The following is a 13,569-nucleotide window of genomic DNA, read 5'->3' on the forward strand; positions in this document are numbered from 1 at the left end:
TCATACCATTTGAATTCTTCCTGGAGCGTGCCCTGCAAAGAGTGCTGGATCAGGCAGTAGATGAGCGTGAAGAGAAAGAGGAAGAGTTGTGGTGTCCATCACCCCCACAAACAGCCTTATCAGCATCGCTTGCTGGACCTGCGGCAACGCAGGAAGAGGATTGTGAGGAAGAGGAGTCAGAGGAGGAATGTGGCTTTGAGGAGGAAGACCGAGCACAACAGGCATCCCAGGGTGCTCGTTGTTGTCACCTCTCTGGTACCCGTGGTGTTGTATGTGGCTGGGGGGAACAAAATACAATCAGTGAGATCAGTGAGGAGGAGGAACGGGATATGATTAGCTTGGCATCCAACCTTGTTCAAATGGGTTCTTTCATGCTGTCGTGCCTGTTGAGGGACCCTCGTATAAAAAAGCTGAAGGAGGGGGGGCGTGTCCAAGCAGCGATCCTGAACGGTCGCATCTTCTTGAGCTCTGATAGAGACACTGAAAATCTGCCGATTATCGGAGTAAATTTACAGCAGAACTCATCAAAGTGCACAATAATCCACAGCTTTCATCTTTGGGAAGCTTAACTTAGCCATTTGAGCTGTATTATTGACATCAGAGCCCAGAATCGGACGACAGAGGCCTAGAGCGGCAGCTCATAATAGGCAGCGCTTCCCCCTCGGATTACTGAGGTTTTTTTTGCCATAACTGGCTACAACGCAGTACTCTACAGAGTATACCTCCTCACACTACAAACAAATCCTAACACAACGAATAATGGCTTCTAATGGAGAACACAGCCTATGGGACCGTTATGATCAGCATTACGCAAAAATAGAAGGCATGTTACGTCTCATGATGGAAAGAGCTCCTTATGATAATCTAATAGGCTTTTTTACCTGCAAAAGCACAACGTCGGATGTCGCCAACAGATCAAAAGAACTAGGCTTTTTTGTGGATGGCCACACTTCCCCACGTAAAGGTAGTTTGCCCTCTCAGCAACGGAGATCTCGCTCCACGGATCCGGCTCACGGCCATATAACGGATCAACGTGCCGAGTCTGAAACAACAGCCATACAAGTGCATTCAGGCAGCCTAATAACTGCCGAAGTTGACGGGCAGACAATGACCAAACACACAATAATGAAAACTCCTGAACATCCTGTACTGATTAGAAGGGGCTTTGCTGAGCTGAACTCACTGCAGGACTCACATGTGTCTCTCGTGGCCTCACGGAATCAGCTATCTAACTTGCGAGAAGGAACATCGGCCCCAAAAGGTAAACCTGACATGATGAGCAAGCTAGTCGACATCACAATAATTGGCAATTCCACAGCCTCCCAGACTGATAATGTGTATATTACCCACGAGGTGATACAGAGTATAAAACCTGTGTACCGTCATCCCAAACTGCCTTCGTTCCGACGCCACATCTGCAGCTGGATTATGATGATTACTCATGTAACCGGACTGGAGGAACTTTCAACTGCCTGACGGAAACAGGGGTGCTCCATGGTATCATAACAAATTGGCTTATCCAGCATGCTCTTACATGCACGGCATAGCTGGGATGCACTCTTATAGCTACCATTGTATTGGACCTGACCTCATACCAGTAAAGGTTTGAATCACGCTGATATGCTAGATTAGTCTGCAACACCTTTGCTAGAGGCATATCCTCTAATAGTTAAAGTGGATTTTACTGTTTACATGTTCACCTGTACATATGTTCATTTTTAGGTGGTCTTCTCCCTTTATCAGATAACTAACGCTACATAATCCCACTCCCCATATGCCACTCTTACATAATTTAAAATACCAAGGAGACGCAGGACTTCATAATCACAAAGACATAGAAACCAATGACATGATCTTTCTATATATAGGAGTTCTCTAAAACCTAATTATACTACTGAGAAAATAAATACTAGTCTTCTTTATAAACCCTTAACTATAAATGTTAATAAGCCCTAATGCGATGGTAGCCCCCAGAGTCCATCAATATGCAGGCGCCGGCTTAGCTGCCTGCGGCCGAGGTAGCGGCTAAGTGCCTAACACTTTTTATTTTTTGAGGTGGCAAACTATATTCCAGCCCATAAGAACTTAACTGCTTGCTAAACATGTACCATATACAGGCGTTAATCAACTGGGTAATGGTGTTCTCCTGCGCTAAATCTCCTTAATAAATCAATAAGATAACCCCCATGAGCCTATTTATGCCTATATTTATTCCCATAGCTATTCTTTTTTTTTTTTTTATTATTGACCATTAGGGGACTCAGTTATTAAGACATATGATGTGGGAAACGTTCATGCACACCTTAGCACGCCTAATTCTCCCATTTTAATTTTATCTTTAGTAGGTGCATACTGTGAACACCGAATCCCTATGTGTTATTGTTATGTTAATCGAAGCATTTAAGGAGGTCCAATTTTCATGATTGTGTTACTTCTAATAATACTGTTCCATGTTTAGTTTATTCTGTTCTTTATTAACCCCTGGATACAAATCAACACTGATTCACGGGCCCAAAAGTGACCCACCTTGCCAAGGAAAAGGGGAAGAAATATGTGGACTGTAATATCTTTATGTACAACTTGGATAATCAGTTATGATGATAACGTTTGATATAATGACTGTACTATATACTGTTTGTGAAAACACTGTTATGTCCTCAATAAAAAGATTATAAAAAAAAAAAAAAAGCTGAAGGAGAACGACCTGTACTGGGTGTCCACGCTCCTCGACGCTCCTCGACCCGCAAGTCGGAAAGGATGGAGCATTTTAAGAATAAATTAAAAACTATGCTTTACACAGCGTATAAGGGTGATGTCACAGCAGCACGGGAATGTAACAGGGGAAGAGATGAAATTAATCCTCCTCCTCCCACGGCGGCAAGGACAGGACGCTTTCCTGACGTCTTGTTGATGGAGGACATGCGTACCTTTTTAAGTCCCATGCACCATCAGAGCCTTTCGGGATCCAGCCTTAGAGAAAGACTCAACCGACAGGTAGCAGACTACCTAGCTTTAACTGCGGATCTCGACACTCTCAGGAGCGATGGACCCCTTGACTACTGGGTTTGCAGGCTGGACTTGTGGCCTGAGCTATCCCAATTTGCAATGGAACTTCTGGCCTGCCCCGCTTCAAGTGTCCTGTCCGAAAGGACTTTCAGTGCAGCAGGAGGTTTTGTCACTGAGAAGAGAAGTGGCCTAGGTCAAAAAAGCCTTGACTATCTCACTTTTATAAAAAAATGAATGAGGGCTGGATCCCGAAGGGACTGACATTGGGCGATACATTTGAATAAAAAAGGCCTGATGATGAGATGAGCTGGCTTGGGCTACAACTGGTACACAGGCTGGTCTTTTTTTTTTATAAAGCCGGAGGACTTGCTTGACTTATCTGCCAACAACTAGTGTTCAAGCCACAAGCTTTTAGGGGACTTTATAAATGTTTTACAAACATCAATTTTTCTGGCCGCTGCTACAGCAGTTGCTACAACAATACCCCAATTTTTCAGTCATTTGTACATTCCGAATTTTTCTGGCCTCTGCTGCAGCTCTGTGGGTACAAAACTCAAATAAAAAAAATAAGGCACATAACACTAGTGATTAAACTGTTATGAATTGTACAACTTGGCACACCACTCATATCTGGTGGACTATTAAATTGAACGCAAAATGCCACAAATTTGAAAGAGTAGGACCGACCAAGCATCTTTATCCGTCTCTTGGTTGCTCGAAATTATCTCCGTGTTCCATCTATGCCATACCTGTACTCTATTGTGCAAAAGGGTGGCATATGTGGTGTTTCATGCTGTTGTGCCTGTTGCGGGTCGTGGCCCATGGTATAAAAAGGCTGAAGGAGAATGACCTGTAATGGGTGCCCCATCAAATTTTTAGAAAAATGTTCCTGGTTCCTCTCAATTATCTCTGGGTTTCTAAAATGGATGCCATACCTGTACTCGCTTGTGCAAAAGGATGGCATATGTGGTGGTGTTTCCTGCAGTTGTTTCTGTTGAGGGTGCTGGACCCTCTTATAAAAAAGCTGAAGGAGAACGACCTGGAGTGGGAGTCCAAGCATGGTTTTTGGGGCTATTTAACTTTTCCAAACAATTATCTGTGGGTTTCTAAAATCAATGCTGTACCAGTACTCTATTGTTCAAAAGTATGCCATATGTTCTCTTTCCTGCTGGTATTTTGTTTGAGGGTCCTGGACCCTCTTATAAAAAGGCCTAAGGAGAAAGAGGTGTACTGGGTGTCCACTCATTTTTTTTTCTATTTCACATTTGACCAAAATTATCTCTGGGTTTGTAAAATGAATGCTGTACCTGTACTCTATTGTTCAAAAGGATGCCATACGTCCTCTTTCCTGCTGGTGTTTTTTTTTTTAGGGTCCTGGACCCTCTTATAAAAAGGCCTAAGGAGAAAGAAGTGTACTGGGTGTCCATCGAATCATTTTTTTTTTATTCAAATTTCCATTTGCAACAAATTATCTCTGGGTTTCTAAAATCAATGCCTTTCCTGTACTCTATTGTTCAAAAGGATGCCATACGTCCTCTTTCCTGATGGTGTTTTTTTTGAGGGTCCTGGACCCTCTTATAAAAAGGCCTAAGGAGAAAGAATTGTACTGGGTGTCCATCGAATCATTTTTTTTAATTCAAATTTCCATTTGCAACAAATTATCTCTGGGTTTCTAAAATCAATGCCTTTCCTGTACTCTATTGTTCAAAAGGATGCCATACGTCCTCTTTCCTGCTGGTGTTTTTTTTTAGGGTCCTGGACCCTCTTATAAAAAGGCCTAAAGAGAAAGAAGTGTACTGGGTGTCCACTCATTTTTTTTTTCTATTTAACAATTGACCAAAATGATCTCTGGGTTTGTAAAATCATGCTGTACCTGTACTCTATTGTTCAAAAGGATGCCATATGTCCTCTTTCCTGCTGGTGTTTTGTTTGAGGGTCCTGGACCCTCTTATAAAAAGGCCTAAGGAGAAAGAATTGTACTGGGTGTCCATCGAATCATTTTTTTTATTCAAATTCCCGGTTGCAACAAATTATCTCCAAGTTTCTAAAATCAATGCCTTTCCTATAATCTTTTTTTCAAAAGGATGCCATATGTCCTCTTTCCTTCTGCTGGTTTTGTTGAGTGTCCTGGAGCCTCTGCTAAAAAGGCCTAAGGATAAATAAGTGTACTGGGTGTCTATTCAATGTTTTTTTAGATTTCCCGGTTGTAACAAATTATCTCTGTGTTTCTAAAATCAATGCCTTTCCTGTAATCTATTTTTCAAAAGGATGCCATATGTCCTCTTTCATGCTGTTGTTTCTGTTGAGGCTCCGGGACCCTCTTATAAAAAGGCCTAAGGATAAATAAGTGTACTGGGTGTCTAATCAATTTTTTTTTCTATTTCCCGGTTGCAACTAATGATCTCTGTGTTTCTAAAATCAATGCCTTTCCTGTAATCTAATTTACAAAAGTATGCCATATGTCCTCTTTCCTGCTGCTGGTTTTGGTGAGGGTCCTGGAGCCTCTGCTAAAAAGGCCTAAGGATAAAGAAGTGTACTGGGTGTCTAATCTATGTTTTTTTAGATTTCACGGTTGCAAAAAATTATCCACGGGTTTCTAAAATCAATGCCTTTCCTGTAATCTATTATTCACAAGGATGCCATATGTACTCTTTCATGTTGTTGTTTCTGTTGAGGCTCTGGGAGCCTCTTATTAAATAGGCCTAAGGATAAATAAGTGTACTGGGTGTCTAATCAATGTTTTTTTTTCTATTTCCCGGTTGCAACTAATGATCTCTGTGTTTCTGAAATCAATGCCTTTCCTATAATCTTTTTTTCAAAAGGATTCCATATGTTCTCTTTCCTGCTGCTGGTTTTGTTGAGGGTCCTGGAGCCTCTGCTGAGCATAATAAAAAAATAAAAAAAAAATTTAACTTGACTTAATAACTGAAGCATGACTTCAGGAGTCAGGTGTGGTCGTAGGTAGTGGTTGTTAGCCGATTCTTTTTAATGCAAATTGCAATTGCCACAGCGTGCATAAAATGTGCTTCACTAGTCACTATCCAAATCTTACCTTTTTTTTCATTCTGGATTATTTTGGTGACCAACGCCATATTGGAAAGGCAAAATACAGGTCTCTGTACCCGTTGATATAAGGGGTGACTAGTGCTTTTCCTTCTCTTTGTCAATAGTTGTGATTAACGAGTTGTCCAGTTACTATAGAACTGGTTTGATAACCCAGGGTCCTGGGGGGGTATATTGGCGTCAGCTTTGACAATGACAGCACTATCAGGCTAGAGAGGCCTCTCAGTGTCGCGGCTAGCTGTAACGCAGTCAGCTGAGGAACATAGGTAAGCTGATATGAGTAAGGTATCTCCAGGCTCCTCTTGGATAGCCCCAGAAAGTGTGACTATGAATCCCAAAAAGAAAATTAAATTAAGGTTGAAAACTAACTCCAAAGTAACTTGTAAGACCTGGAGCTCCTCAAACACATGTCCTACCGCAACAGCTATAGGCTCCGCCACCCACAAATCTTAACTTTTTAATGCCAATTGATATTGCCACAGCTGGAACAACAGTAAATAACATGTGCTTCACCACAGTCTCCGAAGCTGTTGTCGGATGTATACAAAAACACTGATAAAGTATTCCTTTCGGGGCGCAAAGAGATGGCTTACCGGAACACTCCAGGAACTTCACAAGAGTCGCTGTCTTGTGTTTCTGGTGATGTTTGAGACATCTGGGTAGTGTACAGGGAGGCCCAAAATCCTCTCCATCTCTGTGCACCACAGGACAGGACGTCCTTGTCATCCATAAGCACATGAAATTGCTGGCATTTTCGTTGCTTCAAGAAGTTCAGCTTTTGTGGTGATAGTACAGAATTAAATAAACTTTGGTTTCCTACCATACTCAAGACAATCTTGTAGTTCAAGCTTCGGACTTGCTGTGGGAAACAGTGGCCTGTCCATACCAGGAAGATGATTTAGACAGAAGTAATGAGCTCTGCTTGCAGGTGACACATGTTTATCGTCAATCATCAAAGGGGTTGCGTGCAGACTATGGCTGATGGCCCCTTATTCACATGTTTTTCCAGAGCCACAACATTTGCAAACAGCCAGAAGAAAGGTCGGTTCTCACCAGCCTTAAGTTGAGCTTCATTTACCAAATGTTGATATTCAAAAAATAGACAAACAGTGCCTTAAATAACACATTTGCGATATGGATTCACCAAAGCAAGGTCATTGCAAGTACTAAGTTCCCACGATAACAAAATTAAAATGCCACAACTACTCAATCTTCACCTTCACATTATTATTGTCACACTCCATTGTACTCCTATGCCCAGCTCCCTGCTCTTGTTTTTGTTGAGGGTCCTGGAGCCTCTGCTAAAAAGGCCTATGGATAAAGAAGTGTACTGGGTGTCTGTTCAATGTTTTTTTCTATTTCCCGGGTCATATAAATGATCTCTGGGATTCTAAAATCAATGCCTTTCCTGTAATCTATTATTCAAAAGGATGGACATATGTCCTCTTTCATGCTGTTGTTTCGGTTGAGGCTCTGGGACCCTCTTATTAAAAAGGCCTGAGGATAAATAAGTGTACTGGGTGTCTAATCAATGTTTTTTTCTATTTCCCGGGTCATATAAATGATCTCTGGGATTCTAAAATCAATGCCTTTCCTGTAATCTATTATTCAAAAGGATGACATATCTCCTCTTTCATGCTGTTGTTTCGGTTGAGGCTCCGGGACCCTCTTATTAAAAAGGCCTGAGGAAAAATAAGTGTACTGGGTGTCTAATCAATGTTTTTTTCTATTTCCCGGTTGCAAATAAAGATCTCTGGGTTTCTAAAATCAATGCCTTTCCTGTAATCTATTATTCAAAAGGATGACATATCTCCTCTTTCATGCTGTTGTTTCGGGTTGAGGCTCCGGGACCCTCTTATTAAAAAGGCCTGAGGAAAAATAAGTGTACTGAGTGTCTAATCAATGTTTTTTTCTATTTCCCCGGGTCATATAAATGATCTCTGGGATTCTAAAATCAATGCCTTTCCTGTAGTCTATTATTCAAAAGGATGACATATCTCCTCTTTCATGCTGTTGTTTCGGTTGAGGCTCCGGGACCCTCTTATTAAAAAGGCCTGAGGAAAAATAAGTGTACTGAGTGTCTAATCAATGTTTTTTTCTATTTCCCGGGTCATATAAATGATCTCTGGGATTCTAAAATCAATGCCTCTCCTGTAATCTATTATTCAAAAGGATGACATATGTCCTCTTTCATGCAGTTGTTTTGGTTGAGGCTCCGGAACCCTCTTATTAAAAAGGCCTGAGGATAAATAAGTGTACTGGGTGTCTAATCAATGTTTTTTTTCTATTTCCCGGGTCATATAAATGATCTCTGGGATTATAAAATAAATGCCTTAACTGTTATCAATTGTTCACAAGGATGCCATGTGTCCTCTTTCATGCTGTTGTTTGAGTTGAGGCTCCGGGAGCCTCTTATAAAAAGGGCCTAAGGATAAAGAAGTGTTCTGGGTGTCCAATCAATGTTTTTTTTTATTTCACAGTTGCAAAAAAATTATCTATGGCTTTGTAAAATCTATGCCTTACCTGTCATCTATTGTTCAAAAGGATGCCATATGTCCTCTTTCCTGCTGTTGTTTTTGTTGGGGGTCTGGAACACTATTCTAAAAAGGTCCGAAGGAGAATGACCTGTACTGTACTGGGTGTCCAATCATGTTTTTGTTTTCAATTTCACTGTTCATAATAAATATCGCCGTGTAACTAAAATCAATGCCATACCTGTACTCTGTTGTTCAAAAGGATGGCATATGTGGTGTTTCATTCTGTTGTGGTTGTTGAGGGTCGTGGCCGTGGGACAGCGTATAAAACGGCTGAAGGAGAACAACCTGTACAGCCTTGCTCCCTCTTTTTAGGCAGGCCAGCTCTTTGCATACATGCCCACAGACTCTGTAACGCATGCCTCTTTTAGGGAGAGGTGCAGCCATAATGCAGGGTCAGAACCTCTGCCTGCAACTGTTATACTCGATTTTGTGAAAGGAAGTAACCTTACCATGGTTCCCTGCACGCACGTATTGTTGTTATATTTTTGGTGAGGGTAATCATGATGGCCATGTAGACCACCACCACTGAGAGTCCTGAAAGTAACAGGGATGAGATGAAAGAGCTAAGAATAGTAGAACTTGAAACAACAGAGTTAGCCACCGCTTGGCTTTTTTTTGGCTTTGGGGTGCGGCTATTCATGCAGGCCATATAGAGCTGCCACCATTCGGTGTTGTATCAGCTATTAAACTAATAAGAACAGTACTACCAAAATACAGCCAATGAAGGGACTTAGGAAGACTGAGCCAAGGTTGGATTGTAGTATTTGGTTAGGCTAATCATGATGGCCATGTAGACCACCACCGAGAGTCTGGAAGTAACAGGGATGATGAGATGAAAGTGCTAAGAATAGTACTACTTGAAACACAGAGTTAGCCATGGGTGTTAATCCAAGACCGCTTGGATTTATTATTGTATTGGGTGCGGCTAATCTTGCAGCCCATATAGAGCTGCCACTATTCGGTGTTGTATCAGCTATAAAAATAATAAGAACTGTACTATCAAAATACAGCCAATGAAGGGCCTATGAAGACTAGAGCAAAGGTTGGATTGTAGTATTTTGTTCGGCTAATCATGATGCCATGTAGACCACCCGTAACAGGGATGAAAGTGCTAAGAATAGTACTAATTGAGACAACCGAGTTAGCCATGGGTGTTAGTCTAAGACCACTCTGCTTTTTTTTGGGTTTCGGTGCAGATAATCATGAAGGCCAGATAGACCTGCCACCATTTGGTGTTGTAACAGGTATTAAACTGCAAAGAACAGTACTACTTAACACAACCTACTTACCATGGGTCCCAGAGCATATGTTTGGTTATTATATTTTGTAAGGGTAATCATGCAGGCCATATAGACCTCCTCCGATAGGGTGAGTATGAGTAACAGCTATTAAAATGCGAAGGACATTACTAATTAACACAACATAGTTACCATGGGTCGCAGACCAAGAGCAGATGTCTTATTATTATATTTTGTATGGGTAATCATCCAGGCCGTATAGACCTCACCAAATAGGGGAGTTACAGAGATTAAAGTGCTAAGAATGGTAGTACTTAAACACAACCTAGTTAAAATAGGTACCAGACCGCATGTCTTATTATTATATTTTTTCAGGGTAATCAGGCAGGCCATATAGAACACCCCTGATAGGGGGGGGGGGGACAGGGATTAAAGTGCTAAGAAAGTACTAATTAACACAAGCTAGTTGGATCCAAGAACGCATGTTTAATTATTAGACTTTATTAGGGTAATTATATATCTAACAAATCTATCTATTTCCTCTTCTATCGATTCTATCTAACTATCATTCTATGTATATCTATCTATCCTATCTATCAATCTATCTTCTGTCCGGGATGTTTTGAGACAGCCACTTTGGGAATGTTAGTTGATTTAGACCCATTATGGCTTAAAAGCAGACTCTGCATAAACTATGTAATTTTCCATGGGAGTTTTGCAGGATCCCCCTCCAGCATGCGACAGTCCAGGTGTTAGTACCCTTGAAACAACTTTTCCATCACTATTGTGGCCAGGAAGAGTCCTTGTAGGTTTTAAAGTTTGCCTGCCTATTGAATTCGATGGTGGTTCGCAGGTTCGCGAACAATACCGGAAGTTCGAGTCCGCCGTTCGCGAACCGAAAATTTTAGGTTCGCGACATCACTAATAATAATATGAACACATTCAACTATATTTGTAATCAAGTACAAAATAGATGGTGTTAGTATGGCCAGTTAGCAACATATTTCTTCAGACCTCAAGTTATCTGTAATCTCAATAGCCTTGTTTTTTTTTATCATCTTAATATGTTTAACAATCTGCTGGTTGAAACACATTCACATAAGTGCACAGCTCAGTAAAAAAAACAAAAAAACTTTTCTTTACCATGGTGTTGATCCAGTTAAGCGGTGGAGATGGGTTTCTTGATGTTACTTCTTCTTGATCCTTAAGATAGAAATCAATATATGACTTTATAAATATCATTATGTGTTAGATTGCCACAAGATATACATGTAGCAATACGTCCTTGTCTATAGAGTCTAATTCATAAGCAGCATAATGGAAAACTGTATCTAAGAAATTATATATATATATATAGATATATTATATATATATATAGTATATATATACATATACACAGTATATATATGCTTCTACCATTCATGTATTATTATGAAATAATAATGCTAAGCTTCTTACACTAGATGGCAATATTGTGTTTATAAATCATAGATTACTTAGTGGTATTGTTTGGATTTAGGACTCAGGGCATGATGATAAGAAACCTGCCAGGGTAGAGAGGATACTTTTTTTGAACATTACATTACAATGTATGTCCCTCTCCTTCAATCTCTAAATCTAAATGTTGCCTTTCTAAAATGATTTGAAGGACCTCACAGTACTGATAAGACTCATTTAATGATTTTGCCAGAGCTTTAGAGCCCTAAGTGTTTAAAATGCTACCTTTTGGATATAGATGTCAAAACAACAATAAAGCCAAACGTATTCCACATTTGAGTGTTAAACCAAAACAAAGGGCTCCATGTACGAAGCAGCGAGAGCTGCTCTGGAGCCTTGCGGGGCAGGTTTGCACATGCGGCCTGCTTCTTGCAATGTAAGAAGCAGCAGTCATTAGAAATTCTGAGGTGGCAAAGAGAAATCACTGAGAGCTAGCTCGCTTCGCTGATTGATAGTCCCTTCACTCACACAATTGGTCGCGCGAATGAAGGGGCAGCATTACACACTCATCAGAGTGTGTAATGATACATATGGACCAGCAGACAAACAGATCTGCTGCCCATATGGGCAGACAATCCTAATATTGCTGTAATATCCAATAATGACAACAAAAACATAATTTATGTAAGAAACTTACCTGATAAATTCATTTCTTTCATATTGGCAAGAGTCCATGAGCTAGTGACATATGGGATATATAATCCCTACCAGGAGGGGCAAAGTTTCCCAAACCTCAAAATGCCTATAAATACACCCCTCACCCACACCCACAATTCAGTTAATGAATAGCCAAGCAGTTGGGTGATAAGAAAGGAGTAGAAATCAACAAAGAAATTTGGAAATAATTGTGCTTTATACAAAAAAATCATAACCACCATAAAAAGGGTGGCCTCATGGACTCTTGCCAATATGAAAGAAATGAATTTATCAGGTAAGTTCTTACATAAATTATGTTTTCTTTCATGTAATTGGCAAGAGTCCATGAGCTAGTGACATATGGGATATCAATACCCAAGATGGTGGAGTCTTCCACTCAAGAGTCACTAGAGAGGGAGGGAATAAAAATAAAAACATAATTTATGTAAGAACTTACCTGATAAATTCATTTCTTTCATATTAGCAAGAGTCCATGAGCTAGTGACGTATGGGATATACATTCCTACCAGGAGGGGCAAAGTTTCCCAAACCTCAAAATGCCTATAAATACACCCCCACCACACCCACAAATCAGTTTAACGTATAGCCAAGAAGTGGGGTGATAAGAAAAAAGTGCGAAAGCATAAAAAATAAGGAATTGGAATAAGTGTGCTTTATACAAAAAAATCATAACCACCACAAAAAAGGGTGGGCCTCATGGACTCTTGCTAATATGAAAGAAATGAATTTATCAGGTAAGTTCTTACATAAATTATGTTTTCTTCATGTAATTAGCAAGAGTCCATGAGCTAGTGACGTATGGGATAATGACTACCCAAGATGTGGATCTTCCACGCAAGAGTCACTAGGAGAGGAGGATAAAATAAAGACAGCCAATTCCGCTTAAAAAATACACACCCCAAAACAAAGTTTAAATCTTATAATGAAAAAAACTGAAATTATAAGCAGAAGAATCAAACTGAAACAGCTGCCTGAAGTACTTTTCTACCAAAAACTGCTTCAGAAGAAGAAAACACATCAAAATGGTAGAATTTAGTAAAAGTATGGAAAGAAGACCAAGTGGCTGCTTTGCAAATCTGATCAACCGAAGCTTCATTCCTAAAAGCCCAGGAAGTAGAAACTGACCTAGTAGAATGAGCTGTAATCCTTTGAGTCGGAGTTTTACCCGACTCGACATAAGCATGATGAATCAAAGATTTTAACCAAGATGCCAAAGAAATGGCAGAAGCCTTCTGACCTTTCCTAGAACCTAAAAAGATAACAAATAGACTAGAAGTCTTTCGGAAATTCTTAGTAGCTTCAACATAATATTTCAAAGCTCTAACTACATCCAAAGAATGCAACGACTTTTCCTTAGAATTCTTAGAATTAGGACACAATGAAGGAACCACAAATTCTCTACTAATGTTGTTAGAATTCACAACCTTAGGTAAAAATTTAAAAGAAGTTTGCAACACCGCCTTATCCTGATGAAAAATCAGAAAAGGAGATTCACAAGAAAGAGCAGATAATTCAGAAACTCTTCTAGCAGAAGCGATGGCCAAAAGAAACAAAACTTTCCAAGAAGTAAT

Source organism: Bombina bombina, chromosome 2 (assembly GCF_027579735.1).
Source record: "Bombina bombina isolate aBomBom1 chromosome 2, aBomBom1.pri, whole genome shotgun sequence".
Classification (NCBI taxonomy): Eukaryota; Metazoa; Chordata; class Amphibia; order Anura; family Bombinatoridae; genus Bombina; species Bombina bombina.